Source organism: Pteropus alecto, unplaced genomic scaffold, assembly GCF_000325575.1.
Source record: "Pteropus alecto unplaced genomic scaffold, ASM32557v1 scaffold71, whole genome shotgun sequence".
NCBI classification, from domain to species: domain Eukaryota; kingdom Metazoa; phylum Chordata; class Mammalia; order Chiroptera; family Pteropodidae; genus Pteropus; species Pteropus alecto.
The window spans coordinates 13,103,580-13,122,258 of record NW_006433024.1 but is presented as its reverse complement, the minus strand read 5'-3'; the positions used below and the strand labels follow the sequence as shown (position 1 = coordinate 13,122,258).

At 35.3% G+C, this 18,679-nt stretch overlaps 1 long non-coding RNA gene across 1 annotated transcript in view; it reads right to left on the bottom strand.

Moving 5' to 3' along the window:
* Positions 1–14,569: 14,569 nt before the first annotated feature.
* The window catches only part of LOC112476597, a 72,014-nt gene continuing 67,904 nt past the window's right edge, over positions 14,570–18,679 (bottom strand). Inside the window, exon 3 of the long non-coding RNA XR_003045142.1 lies at positions 14,570–14,690. This is a non-coding gene — a long non-coding RNA (uncharacterized LOC112476597). The remainder of the gene's footprint in view (positions 14,691–18,679) is intronic.

Sequence of the window (18,679 nt, the reverse complement as noted above, 5' to 3'; positions counted from 1 at the left end):
ACTAACACTGAAAAAAAATCAGCCCTATTTTTTTAATTCTCAATAGTATTAAAATGTGGAGACAGGATTGAAGTTACTACAACACTGTAAGTGTCTACACTCATTTATAACAACCTTTTTTTTCTTATTGTGTTGTTCAGATTATTCCTCTTTGGGAACAAGAATAAATAGCAGAGCACAAATAAACCTTAAGTAACAGTCCTTTACTGAGGCAAAAATGAAAACTGCTGTTATCTAACTACATCATAAATCACTAGCAAATTAAGGAAATTTCAAAAATTCAGAGCATTAATTGAACTGAGGCACATCCCCACCACTAATACCTGAATAATAATAAGTCATTTAGCAAGACTCTGAGGCAGTGAAATATGAAACTTTTGAACTAAATAAAAAAGGAAGGATAAGAAAATACTACATCTTGCCACTCAAAGTGCTGTGCATGGAACAGCATAATCAGCATCACCTAGAGATCTGCTTATTAGTAATGCAGATACTCAGGACACATCCAGACCTACTAAATTAGAATTGTTGTTTTATCAAGTTCTCCAAGGGTTTGATATACACATGAATTTGAGAAGAACTATTCAGATAATGGAATTTTAAAAGGGTAAACATAGACATCCAGGGTCACCAAAAAGAAGTAAGAAGACACAAAATAAAGCAGCAAAGTCTTTCAAATGCAGTTTTTTTTTTTCTCTTGGCAAATTTCTCTAAGCAACAAGTAGCCCCTAGTGCCCGTGAACAGATGAGTTGCTCAGGTGAAAAGACTTAGTCTGTTCAGGTTGCTGGTACAAAAATACCATAGACTGGGGGCTTTAAACAACAAACATTAATGCTCACAGTTCTGGAGGCTGGGCAGTCCAAGATCAAGGTGATGGACTAGGTGTCCATTGAGATCCATTTCTTGGTTCATAAATGGTGTCTTCTCACTGTTTTCTAACAAGGCAAAAGGAGCGAGGGAGTTCCCTGGAGTCTCTTTTACGAGGGTACTAATCCCAATCAGGAGGGCTCCACTTTCAGGACCTAACCACCTCCTAGAGGCCCCACCTGTAAATACCATCACATTGGAGATTAGGTTTCAACATATGATATCTGGGAGACACAAACATTCAGTCTATAGCAACACCCCTGACCCTCCGAACTCAACAAGCCAAACTACGTGAATTAACAAAGGCCAGCTCACTGTCACTGATATACTTACCCCTCTGAAAGAACCTAGGATATAACTCAATACTTTTAAAAGAGGAACATCAGGCACTTTCCAATCAAATTTAAACATTGTATAAACAAATATATGTGATTATTCCAGGTATATCTGCAAAATCTGCAGCCAGACTGCCAGGTCCATCTCGTTTTAAATAGATACATTGATAAAAATCTGATCTTAACTATACTTGTTTGAAAAATATCACTACTGTAATATATGATATCTACGAGACTGCCAAGAATAGGAATATATTTAATAGGGTATATAATCTCATCCTCTTAAAATTACATTGAGAAACATTGCCATTTTTCAAAGCAAAGACAAGAAATATCACTATTAATAGTAGAACTGAATCATATTTTATTTAGACATATTCTTGTTCAGTATTTTCAAGGTGTTAGCAATCTTTCCTAAGCAACTGTGACAACTTTCTAAGATATATCTTATTGTGAGCCCCACCTACCAAAGGAGGTACGGTGATTCAGGACAAAACAGGTTAAGTCAATAAATCCAAATAACTATCCCATTTATCAGAAGAAGCAGGGGACGATGCGGGGGAACTGGTTGGGTCAGTTGAAAAAATGGAATTTTCTAATTAATTGATTTATGATGATTAATATGGCTGAACCTCTCCTTCTGTTATTGTCAATCCAGGCAAAAGGGGAAAGAAAGAGAATGATTAGATAAAAACAATATGTGCTTTGGAAGGATTATACTCCTGTGTTTTCTGGGACAATACCAGTGTGTAACAAAATGGTCATTAGCATGCTTCTTTTCAATTTCAGGGGCAAGCGATATGCATTTACCAAAGGAAATTGAGCTGAGGCTGTTGCTGCAGAAACAGAGAGAAATTAGATTCCTATGATCTCTACCAAGTAGGCCAAAACTCTCTGATAAAAACAAACAAATCTATTATCTCTTTGTACCTTCAGGCAGAACCAGTTCTTTAAGAGCAGTTCATTTCCATATGGCCACCTATGAGGACAGAAGCTTCTCCCCAGCCTGGGGAATGAATGTGTCCACGTGCCCGTATCAATCAAGATAATGCAGTTTCTCTAACCAGTGACTAGTTTAGACTAGTTTAGAAATAGGTATGTGACACCATTCTGAACAATAAATGTAATTCTGCTGAGAGGTGATAGTTTTCTTGACTTTTAAATAGAGATATATAAAGAGAGACTTCTATTCCTATCTCTGGACAAAATTATCTGCATAAGATATTTGAAATTGCAACAAGCCATCTTAGGGCCATGAGAGAAGCAACTGTAAAAGACAAACCAACATTCTAAAATTGAAAGAGAGAAAAAATTAAGAAAACCTGGGTCCCTGATCACATAATCAAGCCGATGAAGAAATCAAATCTGGGATGACCTAAATTTTTACATAAGATAATAAATCCATTTTGAATTTGGTTTCTTTTACTTGTAACCAAACATTCTTAACCACTTAAAATCCTTTAGCCAGAGAATCTATTATTCATATCCCATCTATTTTAAAGAGATACATCAGGTTTAACTCACACTAGTCATTACACAGATGCATGAGTACTCACAAAATGTGTCTATGCTCAAAGAGAAGGATGGTCTGCAAACTTGGGCAATATGTTATTTCATTCAATGCTAGAATTGACCAATAGTGTTTCCTTTAAAATGTGAAGGCACCTACACACTATGCTACTTCAACTTACATACTTGTGGGTTAACCAATCAGAGTTTAAAATATCAGGATGGTTTTCACCTAATCCATGATCTCCACTCAGGCTGGTGCTCCCTATTAACTGGTTTCCTGCTCACTGCATAAATTACTTCAGATTGCCCATCACTATCATGAAGAGCTCTATGTTGCAAGTAAAAATCTCAACTCTAATTAACTAGAAAAATAAAGAGAACTTACTGGCTCACACAATCTAGTTGCTCTAATTACATCAGCTAGGAGGCCCAGTTCCTCTCCAATTATCTATTCTTCCCACTGGCCTCATCCTCAGGCTCTACAAACCTTCCCCTTCAACCAAATCAACATCAACACAGCGATCTACACTCTTGCTTCATGGAAGATAACAGACTATAGCATTTCTTAGCCTCAAATGCTAACCCCACGGTATCTATGGAAAGTTCCTGTTTCTCAGAAGACTCAATAACATCTCATATTTCTTTGGTTCTGATATGTATATAGCAACTGGCTAGGATAAAGGGATGGAGTACATCAAATGGTGTAGGCTAATCAATGCCAACTCCTGGAACTGGGCTGGGGTAAATTTCACCTAAACAAATGCCTAATGAAGAAAAATAGATATCCAAAAGGAAAACCATGGTCTTTGTAGTGTGAAACAGGAAAAAGAGGGGATGCTGAAAGAGTGGATGCTGGTGAGTGAAAAAGTAAATGCCCATTACACCAGGGAAAAATGAGCAAGGATTATTTAAAGAGATCATGCATTCAAATGAGTGAAATTTTATTTCAATTATTATTCTTAAATCCTGCTTTTTATTTTTCAAAATATGATTTCTAATCAGTTTAGAGATAAAGGTCACTGACTTGACCCATAAGAAATAGACAAATAACACTATAGAAAAATCACATATGCTACTGTATAACTCAAGTTCTAAGGCTTGCAGTTGGCAGGCTGATTATTCATTGCACATTTTTTATTTCCTTTCTAACATTAAATTCAAACTGTCTTCACAACCCCCACAATATATGTCACTTGTTTTATTTTGAAAGCACCAAGAAAATAACCCACAAAGGAAATGTCAAAGAAAATTTAAATGTGCTTTTGTCTATGATTAGATCTTGTGCACAAACTTGCCCCACCCTTTTCGTTCCTCTCCGCGGCCTCTGCTTGGCTGATTACCAGTTGGCTGGGGGTAGAAAAATGAGGGAAAATCTTAAATAGAAATATTAGTTTGTAATGCCCACAATTTCCACATAATAAATTTTCCTCTCATATTAAATACTTGGATAGTGTATTCAGCTATGCCCCATTTAGCATCACGTTATACAATTTTTAGCTAATTGTACTCTTTCCTGTATAAGATTACCGCTGTTTCATGTCATTCATCTTATTGTAAGTTTTCTGTTCTTCTGAACAATTCAGAGCACAAATCAGCACAGAATGCAGGATATGACTTTCATTATCATTACTGTACAGCACTTTAGTAGTTTTAATGAGGTAGGGCTTAGTGGTTTATAATAAAGAATATGCAATTTTCAACACTGCAATTTTAAAAGTATTTAGTATCTGCTCGATTTACCCAAAGTTATTTCAAATATGTATCATATTATAATCTTCAGGTAAAAAACCTAGCTATTCATATCAATATCATGATAAAATCATCATCTAAAGCATTTATTAAGAATCATTGATACCTGGATCCAGTCAACAATAATATATGTATTGTAACAGAACTGTATATTTCACTTATTTATCCATTCATGTATTTATGCATGTTAGCATCAAGGCATATTATAAGTTAGGCATTTTATATTATAATATGTAATAAGACACACACATTGCCTCTAAAGTGTTTGCTCTTTAACTTGTCCTTACACTTAGGCAATTTATTAACTTAGATAAGTTTCTCAACTTCACCTCAATTTCCTTGTGTCTAGTGCAGATAATAACAGTATCTATCTTGTAGGCCTGTCATAACACGGAAATTAGAAAATACACACAAAGTGCTAAGAATAGGTCAAGCAACCTAATATATGCTCATTAAATGTTAGCTATTATTGTTAGTATAAGAGAAGAAAGATCACAAACATAATTACGTTTGTTAATTTGTTCAATATATTCTGAGTGTTCACTATGTCCCAGTCTGTGCAAGTCTCTGAGAATACAGCAAAGAATAAGAGACACATTATCTGCCCTCATCAGGCATCCAATCTAAATCAGTATGAAGATATAGTAATAATCAAAGGAAAGTGGACAACATGGAGGAGACAATATAAAATATGTTGAATATATAGCATGTTCCTCATCTTCTTTCAGAAAATTTAAGGACATAATCTCATTTTATTATCCCATGAGGCAAAGCTCAAACAGTGGTCCACAGCTACAAATGTCCTAAAGAGTAAAACCAAGATCCAAATATGTTTCTTTTTTCTAAACTCATTGCTATAATGACCTCCTAACTCACAGAGAGATGTTGGGGCAGTTGAGGAAGTCTTCATCAAGAAAATAAAGAGCAGTGAGTTATCATTTTGAGAAACAGATCTGAAATGACTAACTTACATTAATATTTCCCAGTATGTATTCTGTAGAGCACTATTTTCATAAGAGATAGATGAAGTTAGTCAACATTGAGTGGTAATATAGTTGTTTAATCTGCTTGAATCTCATCATAACATCAATCCACCTAGGAAAACAAAACCAAAAACCCATAAAAATCTATATTGAAAACAAGAACTGAAGTAGCCCCATGATTCGATAATATCAAGAGATAAAACACTAACTATAATACCTGTGTGGTATCAGCATGGTTGTGGGAGAAAACAGAGAGAACTAGAGATGAACCAGATGAAGCAGAGAGCAGGAAAACCTTAAAACTGTCAGCGGCTTCTCAATAGTGGTCCAAGCTTCTGAATTAGGGAGTGGTTTTACACATTCATCAGTGATTGAAAAAGAGTTAGTGGTAAAGTCTGAAGAACAGATGCAATCCGTTCCTTCCTTATACACATTCTAAATCAATCTGCCAAATCTCCAGGACAAACAGCAGCCACAGAGAAACTTTTGGGAATTGATCTGAAACCAAACTAAATTAGGAATCTTAATTCCTAATTCCAGAGGTAATAGAAGAAGAAAAAGAGAATGTCCAGATAAAAACAGGGATGGGAAAAAGAGTAAGACAATCTCTCATGTATGAGAACATGGTTTAAGACTTTACAAAATAACAGAAGAGGTGTTTACAGGGGATGTTAAACAGCTATTATGACCGACTTCTCCCTTCTAAAAAAAAAAATCAGGATAACAAATTTTAGTTTAAAAAATGAAAAATTTGGGGTAAAATCACATAAAAAGATGTAACAGAAGGAAATAAGGATTAGAATAACAACCCTACAATTAAGTCATGCCTTCAAATTTGCCTAGAAACTGCTGTAAATTGCAATCTAATATTTCTATATAGAAATATATAAAGAAAAACTATACAATATGGAAGTATACCATAAATGATAAATAGGAAAACTCAGAAATGGGTTTTTGAAATCAATGAAAAACAGATACTAAAACAATGAAATCTATACCTAAAGGTACATAAGAGCAAATGCACGTACACACAAATTCTTGAAATGTAGTAGAAGCTGAAGGAAATTTTTTAAAAAGGAAAAACATAAAATAAATAGAAATATTAAATAATTTGAGAAAAATACCAAATATAATATGTAGAAAGAAAAGATTCAACATATGTATAATTGGTAATCCCAAAGAAGAGAACCCAAGCAATGCATAAGAAGAGATATTAAAAACTTTAATTCCAGAAAAATTAGCTGATGTAAATATAAAACTACATATTAAAATACATATTAAAAACTATGTATTTATGAAACTACATTTTGAAATATATGTATCTTATATCTTCATATGTAAATATATACATTTACATAAATATGACCATATTTATACTTTATGTAAATAAAATACATATTCATATATATGAAACTACATATTTCACATATATATGATACTACATTTAGAAAATGACAAATTATGGTATGTTTCATAGTTTTATGTACTTACATTTAAAACATAAACTTGTGATTCCTAATTTGATGAATCCATTACAATTCACCAGCAACCCTACAACTAAAAAGCTACTCTCTCAAGAAACTTCAAAACGAAACTTCCTTGTAATTCATTTATTGCTTTCAGGAGAACTGTTATTCTTAAATATATAATTTTCGTATAACTCTTTTAAAATATTTAAAAAATGCTATTTTTTGTTGTTTAAAAAGTCAAATAAACTCATTAATTCCTCTGCTTTTGAACTAGAGAACCTATAAAAAATTCAGTGCTTCTCTGGACTATTTATTGATGAAAATCATGTAACTAAGTACTAACAGCCTTTAAAGTTGTAAGTATAAAGTAGGATTAGGTTCCCATTGTGTCTGATCTGACATTGCACACTGAATTGCTGAAACCTACCAATTTTCACAATACTTGCACTCGAAACACTTTAGATGCAGAATGAACACTTTAACTCCTTCAAATCATTCTGTTCAATGCCATCAAGCCATTCTGACCATTATTTCCTTCAATCTTAACTTCCCTAGAAAGTATTTCCTGTTATTTGGCCAGATCCTCCCCACATAGATAAGGTTTCTTTGAGCAGTTCATCCCCACTCTCTTCTTTAAGCAGAAAGTTATACTTATCCTCTGGCTCACTCCATTTCTGGCAGCTCTATGTAACAACACTTGCCCCATTCCTAGAGCCCATGGAATCTTCATCACCATTAATTCTCTGGGCTAGTTCTCCCCTGAGAAGGAGCTTCAATCAGGACCAAGCAGGTCACCCAAGTGGGCAGAATGAATAGGAGTCAGTAATGCCCCATACTGCCACATCTTTCCAAAAGGTCTAAGAGTGGTACGATTAAGAATTCGATATACATACAAAATAAATCATTATGTGACTACTCAGCCATTTATGGTGGCTATTCATGACTCATGCCCTAATTTTTCTATTCATTCTATCCGAGGGGTAAATCTATGCTTAGAATTACTTACTTATACTGAAGATCATTATCTACATATGTAAAGCATTATCTATGGAATATATACCATTCAGCAATATTATTTTCTTTTCATGTCAAGTCTATACATCAACAAAGACTTTATTTGCACAAAGGCATCCTAATAATTTTCTTTTAAATAAAACGATTTAGATCTTAGTGCAGTAAAATGTTGAGTTCGATTTGATAATACGATTGTATAGAAACTGATGAAAAGGCTTTGAAATGGTTTGAGGGAGGTATTGATAGCATATCTTTTGAAAATATAATCACTTTCACAATTCTTTACCAAATAGATAATAATATAGGGGAACACTGCATAATGATGAAAAGAGCTCAGGATTAAGCCTTTCATTATTAATTTCTTATTTTCAGCTGTCTTGGAAATAGAAACCTGCTTAAGTGATTTGATTAGTTGGACAGGTTACTTGAATATTGCTTAAGAAAAGCCCAAATTACTAGATTAATAGTTTTCAAAGGCTGTTTTTGCTATTTTGGTCTGATTCAACTTAAATGTAAAATACAAAAATGTAATTGCTATCTACATATTGTCAAGGTAATTTCCGAGAGTGTTAAGACTTAATCATCATTTTGCCCAATTACCTTATTCTTTGATATTTTCAAATGAGTAAGCTGAGACTTTTAGACTGGTTAGAGAACTAAGTCTAAAACTGTGAGAAATGGAGCAAGTGAAAAAGAGAACTTACATCAAATTACAACTAAAAATGTTTAGATAGAGTAATTAGTTGCAGAAAGATAGGAAGGGAACCCCAAACTCCAATTTATCCTAGTTAGCCTGCTGGAGCTCCTCGGGTTCATTCTATACAAGTCTGAATTTTCTCTAATCTATGAGTTCAAGGAGTTTAAGAATTCTAATTAAAGTTATATATTTTGGTTCTAATTCTTTTGGTAATCCTATATAAAGAGTCTGAGACAAAAAACTGCTGTCAAATGAACCTCTTTTGTGACTACCTAAAACAATAATGGCTAATATTTTATGATTATTTATTATGTGTCAGGCACACCGTTATATAGTTTTTACATATGTATAATGGTTAATTGATGTGTCAAGTTGGCAGGGCCATAGTACCCAGAATATTTGGTCAAACGTTATTCTGGTTTGGATATTTAAAACAGTAGACTTCAGGTAAAGCAGATTACTTCCATAATGTGAGTGGGCCTCATGTAATGAGTTGAAGATCTTAATAGAACCCAGACGGACCTCCCCTGAGCAAGAAGGAATTCTGCCTGAAACTGCCTTTGGACTTAAACTACATCTCTTCCCTGGGATTCCAGCCTGTCAGCCTACCTGCAGATTTGTTCTTGCCAAGCCTCCATTATCACGAGCCAGTTCCTTAAAGTAAATCCCTCTGTATCTCCCTGTCTCTCTCTCTCTCTCTCTCTCTCTCTCTCTCTCTCTCCACACACACACACACACACACACGCGCGCGCACACACTCACATCCTGTTGGTTCTGTTTCTAAGGAGAACCCTGAATAATACATGTTATTGTAGATACTACTACAACAGCTCTATGAGGTAAATATCATTGATAGTCTGGATTTACCAAGAGACTAACCAAATCAAGGTCATAAAGTTTCAGTTTAAGTATGTCTACCTCCGAAGCCTAAGCTTTGGATGCTCTACTATTTTGCAAAGTAAGCATTCATGTAAACTTATGTGTGTATATGTACATCATATGTATGTATGTTCACATGTGTGAGATTTTGTGTGAGAGTGTGTGTGTGTGTGTGTGTGTGTGTGTTTTGGGAGGTGGTAGCCATAAAACAACTTAGATAAAGATAATTTTCTTCCGTATATTTGTACTGTAAACTTCTTGTTTGAAACAATTAGATTTTCCCTGAGGTATTTAAGTGGCTGCCCAATGTTTTCAAAGGTAATATAAGCATTATCAAATGTTCTATCTCCCTATAAGAAATCCTGTCTTTTCGAATCTAGAGAACAATTCTAGGTCACTCTCAAGCTCATAAAAAAATTATTTTTAGAGGACATGCACAGGACAAGTGTCAAGTTATTTTGGTTTATATCCCACAGAGTGGACTTAGTATCCAATTCCTTCAGCATGCTGACATGAAGCTGGCCTAATACTTCGCACATTGTCTAATTGTGCATTTAAAATTATTGCCGTGTATACATATGTTTATGTTGCTGGGAAAAAAATTTGATCTTGATATCTTTCATACTGATGTGACAGAGAGGATTCATATACTTGTTATGGAAGGAAAAAGATATTTCTTTCCCATGTTTATTTATTTCCCCCAAAGAAACCTGGTCTTGATCCAGATATATCAAAGAGCTGATATACCTCCCAAAGTGCCCAACTCATGATTAACACAGCCAGGTCACAAAGGTACAACTTAGTAGTTCTGGAAGAAGGCCTAGCTGACTGCCAGGCAGTGGTTCAGTGGCCCCAGGAATTTGGCTCAACATTTTCTGCAGCAGCTCTGGGAAGCGTGCTAAATCATACTCATCGCAATTTCTGCCAACAGTGATGCTGAATGGGTTCCACAATTGTTCTCAAGCCTTTCCTGAGATACCTCCTGGGTAACACAAATGCATTCTTATGCTTTGGAATGGAAACAAAGAATGTCAGAGCAGTAAGAATTTAAAGATCATAAATCAGCACCCTGATTTTACAGATACAGAAACTCAGTCTCGAAGAAGGAAAGCAGCCTGTTCCAGTGCACCAAGTGGTTACTTGCACAGTCTATTTTTCTATAAATGTTTGGTTTTGTGTTATTTCTACCACCCCATGCTCCTCCTAATGAGGCATGCTTGCCAGCAAATTCAGGCTATAATAATTCCATCAAAACTGGAGATTTTTACCTTCTGTCTATTCCTTTATTACTTTTCCTGGTACCTTCCCCAAGAAATCATAATTTTCTTGCACTTAAGGATGCTGGGAGCAGCCTTGTCTGAGTGATCTTGAGTTTATCAATTTTATTAACAGGAGTGAAAACACTCCTTTCACAGATATGAGGCAGAAAGGCTGCATGCAGTCCCCATAGCAAAGCCCTGAGCCCGCCACCTATAGGACTGACAGTTGTTTTCACCTTTCAATGCCCTTGATACAACAAACTCTACTGCTCATATTTTCCAAACTGCAGGGGGTTATGCAGTGTTTCTGCCACCAAAAGCAAATTCAAAATGGGCCAGAAGAGTGAAACTTAACAGCTTGGAGCAAAGCCAGGAAGGCCAAGGGGGTTCAGAGGTATCCTAGAGAGATATAGTTCTTAGTGAGGTCAAAATGGACATTTTTTCCCATGAGTTTTGATATATTTTACACCACTTAGAGGATGAAAAGAGGAAAGGTAGCTAGAATTTACTGAGTTCTCTCTACCAGACACAGTTCTGGGTGCTTCACCTATGTTACATTCCTTATGGCTCTATGAGTGGATGTTACTTACGGTTGACAGATGAAGAACTGGAGACTTGACATCCAGGTATTTAGTGACAGAATCAGGAGCCTGACGCTTGAGTTCTAGTTTAATACCCTGTGCTTAAACGGCAGGCGCATTTCATGAGGGTGTCACAGTGCTAATTAGATAAAGCAATGAACTTCGAAACAGTAAATAAAACCCATCTAGTTCCTCAGAATGACTGCAATCCAGGCTTTTCTGATTAATATTGATAAAACAGGAAACCAGAGATTTTTCAGTCCTAAACCAAAAAACAGATTATTCAATCAATCCAAATAACCAGCAATTCAATTATTCGCTTTTTAAAAAATAGGCTAAATCTATTCATTTCACCAAAAGGAATGGAAGTTTACCTTGAATGATTAATCGGTTCCATCAAAGCAAACAATTCAGTGGCTCAGTGTGGGCACTAGCTCTCTTTTGGGAAACAGAGCAGAATAATCTGATACAAACAGCATGGGGTTCCATACTTTCCATGGCAAAAAGGAGTGAGGCCACAAGGATGCTCAAATATCAGAGCAAAAAGTGTTAAATCAATAAGATAGTAAATGAACAACTAAGATAATGAATAAAAACAAACAAAAAAATAATCAGATTGCAGAAAGTGGCATGGACAAGCATACTGAGAGCATGTCTCTGAATAGGCAGGAACCTTTCAGTATTGAACTTGAAGGACCTACAGTCAAATTAACAGAAGTGAAATTTGGAAGGTCACCAGTATATAAATGAGATCTCTAGTCATAGCACAAACTGAAATGACACCAAGCAGAATTGCCATTAGTTATGTAAATGTGGATGTCTATGGTGACAGCCTGATTGATGTAGGTTCAGAAGGGTAAACAAGAACCAATTAAAATATCGCCAGCGCAGAAACAATAGCAGGCCTCAGTGCAGGTAGCAAAGAGCATGGGACAAAAATGAATTATCTTGTAAGAAATTGAACTCAAGAAATCTTGGTTTTACTTGTCAGGTAACTTGTCAGGAAATTAAGTTCCAGTAAACAGTAGCCAAAACACTGTATTGTGATAGGCACTGTGAGAGCAAGAGAGTATAACCTATAACCTTCTAATGTGGAATAAGAAATAGCAAACTTACTATCAAGCTAAATTCATCAGTTTAAAAAGGCTAGCAATCCTTAATGCAGGATTCTTAGCAAAATATTAGTAAAAACATAAGAAAAAAACTCACCACAAAAGAAAACCAGGCTTCTCAAGGGGAGAGTATTGTAAAGAAATTTAGGTTGAGTTAGGCTGTGAGACGGAGAAGGACAATTTAAATACTCTTACAATACGCCCAACAGCTTTGCCTAGATACTAAACATAGAGAAATAAACGGCAACACGAAACCTGTTCAAAATGTACCTCAGTACTCAAGAAACAGAACACTGCCTGTGATAGAAGACAAAAAAAAAATGGCCAAAATCCTGAACTCCTCTCTGTAACCATGCCCTCTGTAATGTGAATTTGCCTTCCTGCCACGAAGAAAAAGAGTCTCCTTTCTCTGCCCTTGAATGTGGCTGGCCTCCTGAATTGCTTTGACCCACAGGATGCAGTGGAAGCAATGCTGTGCCAGTTCCAAGCTTAAGACTCAAGAGTCTTTGCACACTTCCACCTTCTCCTAGAAACCTGCTCTGATGCCACATGATGAAGCCCAAACTAGCCTGTGGGTGATGAGAGGCCACGTGCAGCAGAGGTGAGCTGCCCATGTGAGACTGTGCTAGATTGGGCAGCCCCTAGCTGACTTGGCAAGGACTGCAATCTAATGAGTGAGGTCAGGCAAGCAAGACAGTCATTCTACTAAGCCCAGCTTGACTTTCTGACCTGTCCCAGAGCAAGAATAATAAAGGTCATTGTCTGAAGCCTCTAAGTTTTGGGGTGATTTTTTACAGCCTACGTGATATATCACTCAAATGACTCCTTAATTAGGAATACACATCACTAATAAAGATTTATGACTTGAATCAGAACATAATATTAGCAGATGTTTGGCAGGGCATCCTAAATAGAATACATCCATATGTTTGTTTATTTGGGAGGTGTGATGTTTTCATTTTTTTTTGTATTAAAATCACTCTTTATTTTTCTTAGTTGATATCTGTGTTTACACGCCATGGAAGGTACATTTGTTCTTACAAGGAAATTATAAGATAAGAAGACAAAGTGAAACTTAAAAAATAAAGAAAACTAAAACTGCAATAGCTGATAGCTGAATAAAGCATGTATTGGATGCTAAATAAAGCAGAACTGACCTTTAGAAAATACATTCGGTGAAATGAAAGGCAAAATTGAGGCATTCTACCATGATGCAGAGAAAAAAAAAAAAACAACAAAAAATAAATTAAAAACTATTAAAATATCAAGAATTTGTGCAAAGTTTCCAAAGCTATAATAACTAAAACTGTGAAAATAAAGACAAATTGACCAATGGCACACATCAGAGAGTCAGAGCACCCATCTCACACATGAAGAAACACTCAAACTTTGACAGAGTTGGCTATGCTAATCAGTAAAGGATAGATGTTTTGTTAATTTAAGAATAATCACATAAGAAGATTTTAATAAAAAGCAAAAATTATACATAAAATATAGAGACTCATTCGGATTTTAAAGGTAATAGTAAAGTTCTATTTTATAAACAGGGTGGTAAGTACAAAAAGTCCATTGAATTATTGTTCTGTTATCTTACATCCGTATTTTATCACTATCCTATTCTATAAGCAATTTTTAATGAACTATCTTTTTTAAAGAACATTCTAGAACAAAAACTATAATAAAAATCAAGTGTATATTTAGATTAATTTTAGACTTTTGCTTTTAATTTAAGATTTTAACTCTTTAAAAAGTCTATAAACTCATAAAAATTAGAGATAGTGATAAATGAGTTAGCTCTTATTCTGGTCCACAGTTAGATACATCAATTTTGTTTTAATAAGTCTGTAATACATCCTAATCCTTAAAGTCGGGTCTCAACACACATTTAATAAGGTACATTTAATAAATTCATTGTACTCAACCTATAGTACAGCGGTGATGAATTAGGTCAGAGTGACAAGTATTTAGCTGAAGTGACAAAGTCTCCATCTAGGAGAAGGGGATTTAGTTATTAAAATAAATACAGCTACCACAACTACTACAATGTATTGAGTACTTTTTATGGATTTGGTATTGTGCCCAGTGTGAATTGCTCAGCTAAGCAATACTTCTTACCAAGTGATGCTTGGGCAAGGCTTATGACTTCTTCAGTGGGAAATCAGCACCCCTGATGATTTTGAAGAGAAAAATAAAGTTATCCATTTATCAGCCAGTTGCATAGTATCAAGGGTTCTGGAAAAAAAGGGGAAATTTTTTGAGAACATAAGATAAAGCATCTCTGGAAAACAGTTTCTTTGTATGATATCAATTGCCATTAAAAGTTTTTCAAATCAGAAAAGAGGCATTTAATAAACAAGATATAGGCAAGACCTCCATGACCTGGTTCATCCAGGTTTGGGGAGGTCTTAGAGAAGAACCATAGATAGTATGCTGCTTCTCAACCTGAGTTCTAAACCGCATGACATTTCAGAAAAAGGAATCACCATTTGTGGGCAAAAAAAAATCTTATTACCAATAACAATTAGACTAGGGCATGTGACTTTTATTTAGACAGAGGAATTCTTCATAGTAAAGACTGGAATTAGTCAGACTTTCTGGCAACCCTGGCCAGGCAGGACTATTTCCATTATGAAGTGAAAAATATAACTGCTCCCAAGAAAAGAGAGAGAGAGGGCATCCACATTTATCTGTCATCTCTTTCCAAACTCACGATTGCATAAAGTCATTCCAACTCCTCAGGAATAGACTAAATGGAAGAAAAGTGATTTTCCAGATTTATTCTCTTAACTCAAACTCAACCAATTTGCCTCTTTAGGGAGTGCTACTCTCCATAGGACGTCATAGGCCTATTGAGGCAGACTTGTTCTCTCCTCCCTGAGGCTGCGCCTCACAAAAACAACCACGGCCCCTTTGGGTATCCTCATGGAAAATGGAGATTTTTGTCCCAGAGGGCTACATTTTCCTGAGTTAGCATGGCTGGAATCTGCTAAATGTCTCTGAGACTTCCGTCTTTGCTGAGACTTGAGTGGCCCTAAAACTTTCCTGAAGCTTAAGGTGCCTCATACTCTCTGTGAAGTATAAGTTACTTCTCATAATTGCTGGGAGCTTCCATTTGTTAAATTCTGACTTGGCATGTGTACTATTGCTCCTATACAAAGAGTCATTTGCTTGTGGACAAAGCTTCCATTAAGTTTCTGTCTGATTTGCCATCAAAGTCAAAACCCCTTAGAACAAAAATCAAAGTCTCTTTCCAAGCCTGCAAGAATTAAAAGCCAACTGCCCAACTGTAAAAACAAGTCTTGCAGACTAATGTAAGTTTCCACAAAAACCAAGACCTCAAACAATAAAGTTCAAGGCCTAAATCTAGAGGATTTGGCCCCACTCAAAACCTCTACAGTATGTATTTCCCTCCCCAAAATTCTTCTCTTTAATTATTTCTCAAAATTGATGCCCTAATACACATTCTAATAATCATAAATTTAATTAACCCCCCATAAAACTGCATCCAACTTCCCCACCACTAAATCCCACCCTTGACCTGAGGACAAGATCTGTCCCTGTAAATAAGATATGGAGAAAAACGGAGAACAGATAATGCTCTGCAGTCGACCTGGCTCCCAACCGAGAATAGAGAGAAAAGAGCAAGGATATACATTTCTAGTTTCTCCTTCCAAACCTAAATAAATCACCCCTACACACCCCAAGAAGGATGGTAGGATGATAAGTGTGTTACACTAATAGAAGTTCCTCTACTTGGAAGGAATCACGGCCATAGGATTATTGGAAAGGGTTATTGCATTCCTCCTCTTACCATTTTCTCTCCTAGGAACATTAAACTGAGTATAATTCCAATGGCACATCCTATGGTGCTTCATACCTTTTCACCTTTGTCCATGCTGTTTTCCTCTTCCTTGCACAACTTTTTGTTACCCTCCCATCCACCATTCCAACACTCACAGACCCACACCCTTCACTCTTCCATGAGTAAATTTATTCATTATTCAAGGCTCTGCTTAAATGCCCTTTTCCCTAAGGAGCCTCAAAATCCACCCCACTGCCTTGGTACTCTCTCAAAGCATTCTCATAGTTCTCTGGACTGTTCTATTTGTACACAACGTCCACATATATGGAAAAGATCTATTCATATGCCTGTTCCTCTCTTAAAGAAATGCTAATGAATAAAATAAAACAAGTAAATGAAGTAAAAATATGATAGTTTATCGCTTTCTATCTTACTAATTACACTCATGAAATAACTTTTAATGACATTAAAATACTCAAAGTGTAACACAAATAAATAGTATTTGTGCAGTGGAGATGTAATGTTTGTAATATCTTTGATATAGAAGCTGTAACATCAGTGTGTGTTTTACCTCCTGATATCATCTGATTCATTAGCTCATTTAGAAACAACAAAAGCAAGAAAACATTAAGATGAGAATATGTGAATGAAATAAATTTTATACTCCTTCATACAAAGAAGTTTGGGCAAATGTAAAGAGTGAAGATTTTTAAATCACCCTTTAAAGTAAAAAGCAACAATTCTCTTTGAAATGTCGTTGTTGGGCTAATTATTTTAACCTTACTATTGAGTTTATTAATAGACTTTCTTCACACGAATCACTCATACTTGCTAGTTATCTACTCTTTAGGAAGGAATAAACCTTTCTCAATGCATGGTCTGTTTGTCAATTTAAAAAATTAACAAATAATCCTAGAAACAACTTTAGTCTGTTCCTGCACAGATGGTGAATCCTCAGCATGTATTTATTTCATATACACCATGACATCTTACAGTATTTCATGATTTACAAGTACTTACATATACTTTAACTTGTTTGAGCCTCACAGCAATTCTAGGCGGTCAGTATTATTTTACATATAAGGAAATTAAAGCAAGTTGCAGTTCTGGCCTCCGACCCAACACTTTTTACTCTACTTCCAATAATACTTCAATTATTCTACACTTACACTTAACCCAACCCTAACAGTATGTACAATAAACTCATTTATAGTACACATCATGGTACAGGATTTTAAATACACACACAAAAAATCATGATTTTAATTGTTATTCATTCATACAAGATAGTAACATTCACGCATTCAATAAACATGTACAAACTCAACATACAGAATGAAACAAATTCATGTCTTGGGAAGGTTGAAAAACTAAATAAAGATAATAATACATGAAGTTTTAACTTACACTTTATTTTTTATCCAATTACACTCAACAATCTGGAAGCTATACTACTATTTACCTACTTATTAAATTTCACTTTAAAATAAGTACTGAAGTAATTTAGCTTGTTTGATTTGAGTTTATTCATTAATGAATTCATTTAATGGGTTAAAGTACATGGAATTGCCCGCATTCAAATACTTTTGTCCTACAAACGATATATGATTTAATGTTTATGTGAATTGGAGTAAAACAGTGATATTTTCTGTCTCTCCAGTCAGCAAAGAGATTACATCAAATTTGATAAGATGCCATCCTGCCTAAGACAGCCTGCTTAAGAAATTACCCAGGCAATTTCCTGAAATAGTCAGCATTTTGATAATGAATCTCATATTTAGCATTATTTAATGCACTTTAAAAGAAAATTTCTATAGGTAAATGGCTTTACCTATATTTACCATCACGGGAACATGCATATCATGACAGAGATAGAACCACAAGTGTGTCAAATGTATTGTAAAAGAAGCAATATTTTGAGAGTGTTTCAAATTACATCAGCCCATGGCAGTAACTCCATGTTTTCAACTTCTTGCATATTTTATAATCTCTGTGGAGGAATATAAGAATAAACACTTAAGGAAATTCTAGTTGGGTACATCGAGTTGACATCCAGGCATGCACTTTTATAAACTTCTTAAATTACCCTGATACATATCACTGTTTAGAAGCTGCTGTAATAAACACCAACTAAATGAGATAAATGTTGAATGTGGACACCCCAAGGCTGCCATTGTCTGTAACTATAACTTATGAGGAGAGCTGAAGAGCAAGCTATCAGCACATACCCGAGGCTCCACATAAGAGGGCAATATTCACTAAACACAGAAAATACCAGTTTATTACAAAGCTAGTATTAAATATTCAGATTTACAGCCTTCTAAGCCAGAAACTGCAGCAAGGGGACAGTAAAGCAATCACTAGTGCTCACTTACATTCAGACTGGTCTATCTCATACATAGCTTGGTCCACATTCCTG